We start from the raw sequence: 12088 nt of genomic DNA, 5'->3' as shown, positions 1-12088 counted from the left end.
TCACAAGAGCTAATTGCAAACTTTGCTGTAAAGGACCTTTTGGGAGCAATGGCCACAATGCATTGGTTTTCTGATGTTCGAGTACACGACAGTTTTTGTTTTATTTGAAGTAACTGTTACAAATCTGAGTCATGCAAGCCATGAAGGTGTGAGGAAAAAGTTGGGACTACAGATGCTGGAGATCAGAGTCGAAGAGTGTGGTGCTGGAAAAGCACAGTCAGGCAGCATACTAGGAGCAGGTGAAATAACGTTTCGGGCATATTCCATTCATCAGCAATGAGGCTTCTGAGCAAGAAGGCTGAGCGATAAATGAGAAGTGGGTGGTGTGGGGTGAAGTAGCAGGGCATACACCAGTGATTAAAAGTGATAGGTGTATACATTAAATCCAATGTGGTCTTCTCCGCATTGCCGAGTCAGGTGGACCATTTCAGAGAACATATTGGGACAGCAACATTGACAAAACCACTGTCTTGTGGCAGAACACTTTAAATCCCCTTCCCACTCTGCCAAGGACATGAGGTTCCTCGGCCTTCTCCATCGCTTAACACCGAACCACCAGAAGCCTAGTGGAAGAAAGCCTCATCTTCTGTTTTGGGATCCTCAAACCACAGGGTTCAATGTGGATTTCACCAGTTTCCCCTTTGCCGCTCACCCCACCTTACCCTAGTCTAAACTTCCACCTCTGCTCCACCCTTTTGAACGTTCCTATGCGTTCACCTTCCTTCCGATCAATCTGGTCCATCCTCCTCTCCGACAATCACTTTCAGCCCCACGTTAATCTGTCTAATAAATCAAAGGAAGCAGCTTATAAAAATGCCATGTGTTGCAGTAAACCAATCGATTCAGAGAAATGTAGACCCAGCAAAGATTTCCAAGAAACTGAGAAGAAGATCAAAATGAGAAAAAACATGCAAATAAACGAAAAACATGAAGAAAGCTTCTACCCCTGCATGAAACCAAAATAAAATCTAGGTGAAATGTGTGACAGTGAGTGTGCGGACAGGATAATTTATTGTCGAGAACAGAGAAATCACACGAAAAACAAACAGTTTCTTTGTGTTTATCTTGAAGGAACACTGTCCTGATAATCTCCCAGAAATACCAAGTGACCATGGGACTTGTGTAAGCAAAATCTAAGATAATTCTTATCAGTGATGAAGACGTCTTTGAAAAGAAAGCTGGATTGAGTATTGATAAATCTGACAAACGAGATGTACATCATACAAGAATTTCAGATGAAGCAGCAAGAGACATATTGATTGTATTGCAGAGTTTGACGTTATTTTCCAATACATTCTTGAAAGGCATTTAAGCAATCTGGTTTCGGCAAATGTTATAAATATTATCAAACAATTTTGGAAAGGATGAAGATGCATAGTAGTGAATTACAGACAAGTAAGCTTTTCATCAGGTGTCTGTTGCACTCGATTACAAAGAGCATGCTACTACATATATAGCAAGTAATAACAAAACTGGAGACTATGATAACGTATCGTTGAAAGGAAAACCATAAGTGGCAAACATTTATTTTTGGCATGGCTTGAAGATGATTCTTGTAGACAAAGGCAATGAAGAACCAATGGATAAAGTATAGTTGGATATTCAGGAGGCCTTTTTTAAGAACTGACATATTAAGCTCATAAGAAAGATATTGGAAAGATCATATGCAAATAGGAACGTAAAAATTAGATTGACATTTATGTGAATGTAATTGGAATATAGAAGATGTCGTGAACCAGTTGCATAGAGTGTTGGTGAGACGAAATTAGGAGTATTGTGTACCGTTCGGAGTCCCAATCTAAGATAGAATATACTGACTGCAGAAGGGCTACAAAATGTATTCTCCAGATTAATCCTTAAAATGGCAAGATTGGCTGATGGGAAACTCAGCCTGTGATCTCAAGTTTCAAAAGATGAGAGGTGATAGCCGTGAAACTTAGAGGGGAATGGATAGAAGAGGGACATGGAGAAGTGCAAGCAGGAGAGATTAGGGGGAATCCGACGATATGCGACACGTACAAGTAGAACAGAAAAATCAGTAGTTAGTGTCCATTAGAAACTGTGTGAAGCTGGAGAACATTGTAAAAATTGTTACATGAGAGCTTCACATCTGTTTTAATTGGGAGAAATAGGATGCAGGGATAGATTTCGAGAAGATGGACTGTAAAGCTCTTGACAAGATTGATGTAAAATACGAGCAGGGATTTGAGGCTTTGTCTGGTATAAAATTGGACCCATCCCGAGGTCTGGATGATTTCTATCACAGGCTACTGTTGTAGTCAAGGGAGGAAAGACCCTGATTGAAAAATTTAATTAGAATCTGACCATAGGAGAGGTGCCAGAGAACTGGGGAACAGCTAATGCGATTCAACTTCACATTAAGGGTGGTCGAGATAGACCAAGGAATTATAGACGAGCAAGTATTTGATCACTGTCAGGGAAACTACTGGAGAAAATAGTGAAGGAGAAAATTGAACTCCAATCAGAGTGGCAAGCTTTGATTCGGGATAATCGTCATGACTTTATCAGAGGTAGCCACAGTACAGGAAGGAAGTGAATGCACTGGAGGGGATGCAAAGGAGATTCAGCAGAATGTTCCCTGGGGTGGAGCGTATCAGCTTTGGAGAGAGGCTGGATAAGCTCGGGTTGTTTACTTTGGAGCACAGAAGGCTGAGGGGACGTGATTCAGAAGGATAGGATAAAGAGGATCATGGACAGAGTGGATAGTCAGCAGCTGTTCCTTTTAGACAGAGTGTCAAGATGAAGGAAGCACATTTTTCAAGTGAAGATTTTGAGTTTCAGAGATAATTAAAGACTTTTTTTGCGCAGAAGGTGTTGGGGTCTGGTTTGCACTTGCTGACAGGGGAGTTATCACGGGTATCCTCACAACTTTTAAAAAGTACTGGATAAGCACTTGCAAGTGTCATAACATTCTAGGCTATGGGGCTGGTGTGGGTAAATGGGAATAATATAGATCGTTCTGCATTTCTGTTGGCACAGAATCTATGCTCCTGTGAGTGTATGATGGGGAAGTTCAATCATTTAGAAGATTAAAGCAGGAATGGATGGGTTTCTGAAGAGTATATTCACCAGGGTTATAAGAGTGTACTGTAATAGCTTGTTAAATTATGTCAATGTGAGAAATATGAGAAAACACGTGCAGTTTCCTTACAGTTTGAAACCACAGAATGGAGAATGGGGAACAGGGAATTGGCAAAACTATGAAGCCATTATTTCAGTTCTGTCTTCACAGAACTTTCTAACAATACTAGGAAAACCAAGTCGGCTGTGGGAAAATGATATATTACATGGAACATAGAGCATAGTAAGTAAATGGTCTAGGAGAAATTATTGGGTCTGAAAGTAATGGTCATAGACAACACTAACATAGATTTATGACATGGGAATTATGTTTGAGAAACAGACTGGGAGACAAATGAGAGAGAAGCAATGGATGTAAAGCACGTTAATTTGCAGAAACATTTTGGTAAAGCCCCAAGCCCAGTTTGCAAAATCAAATCTGAGTGGATTGGGGCGAATATATGGACATGTTTCTAGAACGTGCAGGAAACAGACAATAGAAATAAACAGATTCGTCAAACAAAAGCCTGACATTGCCAGTAGTGTATGATTCTGTGAGTATCACAATATCCCAGCCAACCTACCACCTTCCCTGGCTATCTCTGTCTCACCAGCAGGACAGACACAGCAGAAGTGGCGGCACAGTTGAATACAGTTGGAATGGAATTGCTCTGGGAGTCCTCAACAGTGACTCCGTATCCCAAAAAGTCTCATGGCCTTAAATTTCACATGGGAAAGGAAACCTCCTGCTGATTGCCATGCAGCAGCCTCTCCAATCTGATGAGTCAGTACTCCTCCATGCTGACCAACACTTGGAGGAAGCACTGAGAGTGGCAAAGGCACAAAATATACACTTGGTGGGTATTTCAATGTCCACAAAAAGATTAGCTCGGCAGCAGCATTACTGATCGAACTGGTCGGGTATTAAAGGATATAACAGCGAGACTGGGCCCATGGCAACTGATGAAGGAACCAACAAGAAGAGAATATACACCTGACCACAGCTTTATTAATCTGCCGGTTGCAAAACTATCTGTCCGTGACGGTATCGGTAAGAGTGACCACCACATAGTCATTGTGGAGACAAAGTCACACCTTCACATTGAGAATAATCTCCATCATTTTGGGTGGCACTATCACGGTGCTAAATAGGACAGAATTCTAACAGATCTAGCAGCTCAAATCTGAGTTTCCATAAAGTGTTGTGGGTCATCAATAGCAGCAGAATTGTACTCCAGCACAGCCTCATGGCCTGCCATATCCCCCTCACAACAATTGCCATCAAGCCAGAGGATAGACCTTGGTCAATGAAGTGTGCAGAAGGGCAAGAGCAGCACTGGGCATACCTGAAAATGATGTGCTAGCCTGGTGAAGCCAACAAATAGGACTGCCTGTGCGACAAGCAGCATAAGCAGCAAGTGATAGACAGAGCTAAGTGATCCCACAGATCTAAGCTCTGCAGTCCATCCACATCTAGTTGAAAACGTTAGAGACAATGAACAAGTCACAGGAGGTAGAGATTCCACAAATATCCCCATCCTTAATGATTGAACCGCCCAGCATTTCAATGTAAAATGTAAGACCGATGCATTCGCACCAATCTTCAGTCAGAAATGCTGAGTGGATGATCCACCTCAGCCGCGTCCAGGGATCCTCAGCAGTTCAGTTACCAGCCACAAACCAAATTCAATTCAGTTCATGCGAAACCCCTAAACGGTTGGAGGCACTGGATACACCAAAGGGTACACATACTGACAACCATCTGGCAATAGTACGAAAAACGTGTGCTCCATAGCTTGCCACTCCCCTCCCCAAGCTGTTTCAATACAGTTACAACAATGGCTTTCCCCGATTCTGTGGAAAATTACTCCAAGTATCTCCTGTACATAAAAAGCAGAAAAATCCAATTACCGCCCAATCAGTCTACTCTCTATCATCAGTAAAGTGAGGAAAAGTGTCACTGTTTTCAAGCTGCACCTGCTCAGCAATGACCTGGTCAATGACGCTAGTTTGGACTCCAGCAGAGCCAATCAGCTCCTGATCACATTACCTTGGTTCAAACATGGACAAACGAGCTGAATTCCATAAGTGGGGTGAGAGTGGCAGCACTTTAAAACAAGGCTGTCTTCGACGAAGTGTGGCATCAAGGTGCCTTAGCAAAACTGGAATCAAGGGGTACCAGGCGCAAACTCACCCCTGCTTAGAATCATACCTGACACGTAGGAAGAGGTCATGGTTGACGTCGGTCAGTCACCTCAGCCGCAGGACAAGTCTGTAGGGGTCCCTCGGGCAGTGGCCTCGGCCCAAACATCTTCAGTGCTATTTCATCAATGACATTCCCTCTATTATAATGTCTGAAGTGGGGATGGTCGCCAATGATTGCACAACGTTTAACAACATTTGTGACTCCTCAGATTCTGAACCATCCCATACCCAAATGCGACAAGATCTGGACAGTATCCAGGCTGACAAATGGCAAGTAATATTCACGCCACACAAACGCCAGACCGTGACCGTCACCAATAAAATAAAATCTAACCACTGTCCTTTGGCATTAAATGATTTTACCATCATTGAACCACGCAGTATCAAACTCTTGGGGGATAATCATTGCTCAGAAACTCGCTGGCCTCACCACATAAGCATGGTAACTACAAGGGCAAATCAGAAGCTAGGGATATTGGGCGAATAAATGACCTCCTGACTTCCAAAAGCCTGTCCATTATCAACAATGTATAAGTCAGAAGTGTGATAGAGTACTCCCCATTTGCCTGGATGAGTGCAGCCCCAAGAACACTCAAGAAGCTTTATACAATCCAGGTCAAAGCAAACAGTTTGACTGTCACTTCATCCACAATGCTCCACCATCAACGCTCAGCAGCAACATTTTTTTACTATCAACAAGCTGCACTGAAATGATTCACCAAAGATCATCAGATGCCAACTTCCCATCTCAGGACCACGCCTATCTAGACGGACAACGGCAGCAGATGTATGGGGACACTATCATCTTCAAGTTCCATTCCAAGCTACTAACTACCCTGACTTGGAAATATATCACTGTTCCTTCAGTGCCGTTGGGTCAGAATCCTGGAATTCTCTCCCTAATGTCATTGTAGGTCAACCACAGCAGGTGGACTGCAGCGTTCAACAAGACAGCTCCCCACTAACTTCTCAAGAGCAACTAGGGATGGACAATAAATTCTGGTCCAGCCAGTGATACCCAGATTCACGAAATAAATAAATTGAAAAAAAAAAAGACTTTTTTTAAAACACAGGAAGGCTGCTGAGGTATCTCAGGGATCGGTGCTTGTGTCCCAACTGCTTACAATACACATTAAATGTTTGGTTGCGGCAATTAAATACAATATATCCCAGCCTGCTGACAGCAATAAATGATATGGGATTGTGAATTGGTGAGGAGTTTGTAAGGTGACTGGACAGGTGGAGTGAATGGGCAAATAAATGGCAGATGGAGAGCAATGTGGGTCGAGGTGACGGTGTGCCCTTTGGTAGGAACATTAGTTGGCAACTTATCATTTGAAAAGGGATTGGTTGGAGCATGTTGATCAATAAAGGACTTCTGCTCTTTTTTTTCCTCCTGCACATCCGTGCAGGCACTGAGTTCTGAAGCCAGAAGTCAATACTGGGAATGGCATTGGCATGCTTACCACTGTACACAGATCCACCAAGTTGGTAGCTGTAATATTGAAACGGATCTGGATCCCCCTGTACACCAGTCACTGTAAACAATATTTCACTAACAGAAAGCAGTTAGGAAGATAAATGGTGTGTTGACCTTCATTTCAGGGAGAGTGGAGTCCAGGAGTAAAGGTGTCTTACTGCAGGGACTTGGTTAGACATCATCTCGAACATTGTACAGCATTGTGTACAGTTATGCTCTCCTGATAAAGAACCAACCTGACATTGAGGGAGTGCAGCGAAGAATGGCCAGACTGATCTCTGATATGACAGGCTTGTCGTGGGACCACAGTTTGGAGCGATTGGGCCTGAATTTCATTGGCTTTAGGAAAGTGAGTGGAGATCTCAGTGGCATATGTAAAACTCTGAAAGGGCGAGACAGATTGGAAGCATGGATGATAATTCCCCAAGCTGTGTATTAGATACAGACAGACCATTCTGCATTGAGATAAGACTAAATGTTTGTACTCAGAGACTGGTATACCTGGGGAATTCTCTCGCACTTGGAGGCCAAGACACTGAATATAAATGCAGATTTTGAGACACTAAATTGATGGCGGATGTGTGTGTGGGTGGGGGGGGTGGGGGGGGGGGGCGGGAGGAGCGGGCACGAGTACAGTGTGGAAATAAAGGGCCAGCCATCATTATATTCAATTGGATAGCAAACTCGATTGACGAAAGTGACTACTGCACTTTTTTATTTTATAGCTTCCCAAGGTCAATCACATTAACAGATATGTACATTTTGTGTGATATTTGCATTGAGGATATGATTAAACATGCACTAGAATGGGGAAAGGATCAATGTGTTGAATGGCCTACTTCTTTCCAATGTTTCTTTGCAGTCTGTGGGAAAGTTCTGTAAGTGTTGTCACAAATACTCAGATGTTATGAAGGAGGTCTCTGCAGGGTCAACAGGACTGTGTTTCCCGTTCCCTTTTCCGATACCGAGGCTGGTTCCGGGTGTTCCATCTGGTTTTATCCTTTAAGTTCTCGAAGCAGTTTGATACAATTGAGGGTCTTGTTGACTGTTGAAAGACCATTGAAAAGTTTATCATATGTCTGTGTGTCTGGAGTCACTTATAGGCCAGACTAGAAAAGTACGGGAGCTTCAACTTCTGAGAGTACAATGTGAAGGAAATTGGAGTTTCCAATAAACATTGGCGTCAAGGTCACCATTACTGACACCGGGTTGTGCATCTCAATAATTTATTAATTGTTTTATTAACTTCCACCAGCTGCCAGAGCATTATGCTGGCCTGGATCAGTAATCCAGTGACATTTCCACAACAGCACCATCTCCACATGGGAACCTATCAGAAACCACACTGAGCTGGTTATTTTTGTGTTGCTTCACATCTCTGTTAAAAAGAACTCCTACCAATTTGACTGTCGTGATGGGAATGAGGGAGTTTTAATTTGTCAGACTGTAATTATTCTCTTCGGGGACTGGACATAGTTGAGTAATTGTACCCATTGCCAGAGAGATGTCAGCGTTGGAGCTGAAATGAAACAGCTTCCCTCAGGACACGGCTCGATGTGCAGCACGAGTCTTCAGCCCCATTGCAGGGATGGGGTCAGGGCCCATTACCTTTGTCGTGTCTACTGTGTTCCAGTTATTTTTTCATGTCACGTGCAGTGAATCGATTTGGTTGAAAACTAACACCTGTGATTCTGTGAGCATCATGACGAAGGTGAGGTGGATCATCAACTTAACACTTCTGGCTGAGGATGGTGCAGATACCACATCCTTGTCTTTTAAACTGAGGGTGCAGGGGTTTTCTGTTAGTTAGGTCTGGGGATGTTTGTGGAGCCCTTTCCTCCATCATTTGTTTAATCATCCATCACCATTTATGTCTGAATATGGCAGGACTGCAGAGCTTCAATCAGATCTGTTGGTCAAGTGCGGTTACATAAATGGGTTAACACGAGGTTTAGGTTCACGTGGTTCTGACCCTGACGTATTCACCCACACTCGCCACAGATCGGTTTCATGGTAATTGTAAATTAAGGGATTATCGTGGGGGAAAAGTTACAGATAGCGATTGAATACAATTCTGCTTCTCCTGCTCATGTTGTAGAACAAGATGAATACGCAGTTTTCAGCTGCAATATCTGAAATGCAATTCTTCTGTCTGTCCCCCAGTTCACATCTAGACCCATTCACCCATTAGCCCAATACTCAGTGACCTACTCTGGTTTCTGTTGTGGTAATACCTGCATTTTCAAATTCTCATTCTGCTGAGGGTCTCTCTCCGAGTAATGCTACCAATCTGACACATTCCACAAACACATTTAACTGATTTTAATTCAATTATTTAATTCATCTTATTGTTCTTCCTTGTGTAATGCTATCTTCTGTGTTTAAAGTGAATGCGTTCCCCATTGTTTCTCTTCCTGACCATGATTATGAGGTCTGTAGTGTTAGTGATGCCAGACCTATGCAGTTTCAGAGCCAATGAATTCTCTGGATTCCCAATAATCTTCAACATATTGTATGTTTTCTCTTTTGGTTTCATGATGTCCCTGCCTTGCCTTATATCTCATGGCTGCCTTGTCCTCCAATGAGTATGTTTAATCTTCATTATAATGAATTTCTGATATTATCTTCCGAATTATCCAAGAAACTTCTGCCAATGCTGCTCCATGGCCTTTCCTGCTCGGACCCCCTTCCAATTAACACTGTCTTTGTAATTACATTGCCCAATTATGATTACATTACATCAAAGTACAGCAATGGATACAAACCAAAGGAGGGAGTCTTGGAAGACTAATTGGTGGATTTCTTAACTAGATACAAAGAGAGAACGAGACAGAGGATGCAGATCTGGAGATGTGAAAAATGAGAAAACTAGATTATCGAAAGTCACAGATATACATCCCCCAATGTTTTGGCAATTCTTTTGTGCTGTGGTCCTTTGTATAATGCATGTACTACAGAGTAATGTGTAAAATGCTGGGTCTGATGCCAGAATTTTTATCTCCAATAATATGACAGACACTCGTTTAGGAAAGAACCCAACATGCCGATATATTTAATTCCTGGTAGAAAGGGGATTAACTGAAATAAGTTGGGACACCAGAAGCAAGAATTTATAACACACATCCTGATAAGAATGAGGGACAAGAGTAGGGAATCCAAGAAAAGGGGGAACGTTGAGCAAAGGGGAACATATCGCTTCAGACGACGATCAAGTAATGTTTTCATGCTTTACGAATGTTATACATCATGTGCATCATTTTTCGTTAACTGTGTCTCCTTTATTCATATATGAACAAGTTAACTTATCTGAACACACACTGATTAAACAGTGTGCATAAAATCATTTTCCTCCATTTCAAACTGTCCTGTTGTCATGCTACCATGATACATGAACACCAACTGGCCAGCAAAAGACATTACCCACTATCACTAGTTTCAATACGTACAGTCAAAGAAGGACACCACTTTGACTGGGACAACACATACATCCAAGGACAGGCGAAACAAAGACATGCACGAAAGATCTTCGAGGCATGGTATTCTAACCAGAAGTATATTAATAAACACATCAATTTAGATCATATCTACCATCCCTTGAAAATAAAGGAGAGGAAATGACATCACCCAACTTAACAAACCAAGACCTATAAATAGAGAGTTGAGACATACCATGACTTTCATTGATAATGCTTCCTAGTCAAAGTGACGAAACATCTGAAACAAAATTTCAACCTCAGCGAGCTAACGTACATACTTATCAATTGTTATTTTTTCTTTTATTAGTTGAATTTGCGACTTCGCTGTCACTCATGTTTCAACAGATTAAAAGGCGAGGTGAACTCTTCTGGGTGTGTGGTTTCAATTGACAGAGGGGCTCGATATTGACATCATAACAGTTTGAGGAACTTATCGTATGGGATTTGGACAGATATGAAAGGATTTGGGGGATAAAAGGACCCAGCAGATTCCATCACTTGGCAGTTAGTGACCTAGATCTTCAAATATAACAGGTGATAATATTTATTTAATTGTGTTTACTTGTGGTTGGTTAAGTTGAAAGAAGTGGCTTTTAACGTTATTAAAGAGGTTTCAAAATGATTCCCAAATTTGCCAAGAAAGTTTAGAAAGACAGAGGAAGGGCATACTTTTAGAATTAACAAATTGATTAGAATGGGGTTTAACCAACGAAAAAAGGAATGCTGAAATTATAAAGGAGTTGGCCAAGCGCTTTGGTGTATCAAAGAAATAGACAACTGCAGTCGAGTTAGAAAAAAATGAAATTGCGAATGCGGTAACTGGAGTTAGAAGATAAAGAAAGAGAGATAAAGAGAGAGAAGAAAGAGAAAGAGAGGAAAAAGAGAGAAAGAATTTGAAATTCAGAAGTTGGGAATTAGATAAGGAAGTTAAATTAGCAGGATGAAGATGAAGGGAGAACGTAGGGATGTGTACAACTATGCTAATATATTGCCATGTTTCGGTGGCAAAAGTGTCAAAATCATTTTTTATTTCAATTGAAAAATTGGCTCAGCAGATGGAATGTCCAGTGAACTTGTGGGTAATGCTGGAGTCTAAGCTGGTGGGCAGAACTTGTGAGGAATGTGCTGTGCTGTCAGATGAGCGGTCAAGACATTATGCAGATATAAAACATGATTTTATTAATTGTGCCGATGGTTTAAGAAGGGCACTGGGAAAAGGTGTTTTCATTGCAGTAAGGTGGGACAGACAGTGTTGGGCGTTGAAGGAAGAGACTTTGGGAGAAGATGTGGTAAAAGAGGCTAAGTCAGTGGCATTAGTGAAAACAGTAAAGGAGAACCCAAGTGGAGCCGACGAGCTGCAGGCGACTGCACAGCCTAGGCTGGGCTGGGTATTGAGTCAGTGCCTGATCTCGATAAAGAATTCGCCTCTGTGGTAAAGTTTACTGAGAAAGAACGGGGTGGGGGGCATGGGGAGTCAGGAAGGACAAGAAATTCTAATTTTGCGAGACACGGGATCTGCTCAGTGTCTAAATTTGAGAAGTAAAGCACAACAGATCAGGTAGCCTCTGAAGTTGCGGACAATTGATAAATCAGGCATAAACCCATCGTCAGGAATGTGGCGGGGTGGACAAGGGGGCTGAAAGAAAAAAAGGAGGGTAGGAGCTGGGCTGGCGGGAGGGTCACTGGGAAGGCGATAGGAAGATGTAAGTGAGAGTGATAGTGATAAGTCGGAGGGGAGGATGGAGTGGATAGGTGGTAAGAAAGATGTTCAAGACAGTTCAAGAGTGTTAAGTTGAACAGTTGGATCTGGGATGAGGTTGGGGAGGGGAGACTTGGAAATTGGTGA

This window comes from Chiloscyllium plagiosum, unplaced genomic scaffold (genome assembly GCF_037043375.1).
Source record: "Chiloscyllium plagiosum isolate Xiang-an unplaced genomic scaffold, Cpla_swu_hap1 HiC_scaffold_29, whole genome shotgun sequence".
Lineage (NCBI taxonomy): Eukaryota > Metazoa > Chordata > Chondrichthyes > Orectolobiformes > Hemiscylliidae > Chiloscyllium > Chiloscyllium plagiosum.
Note: the sequence above shows the minus strand (reverse complement) of the source record.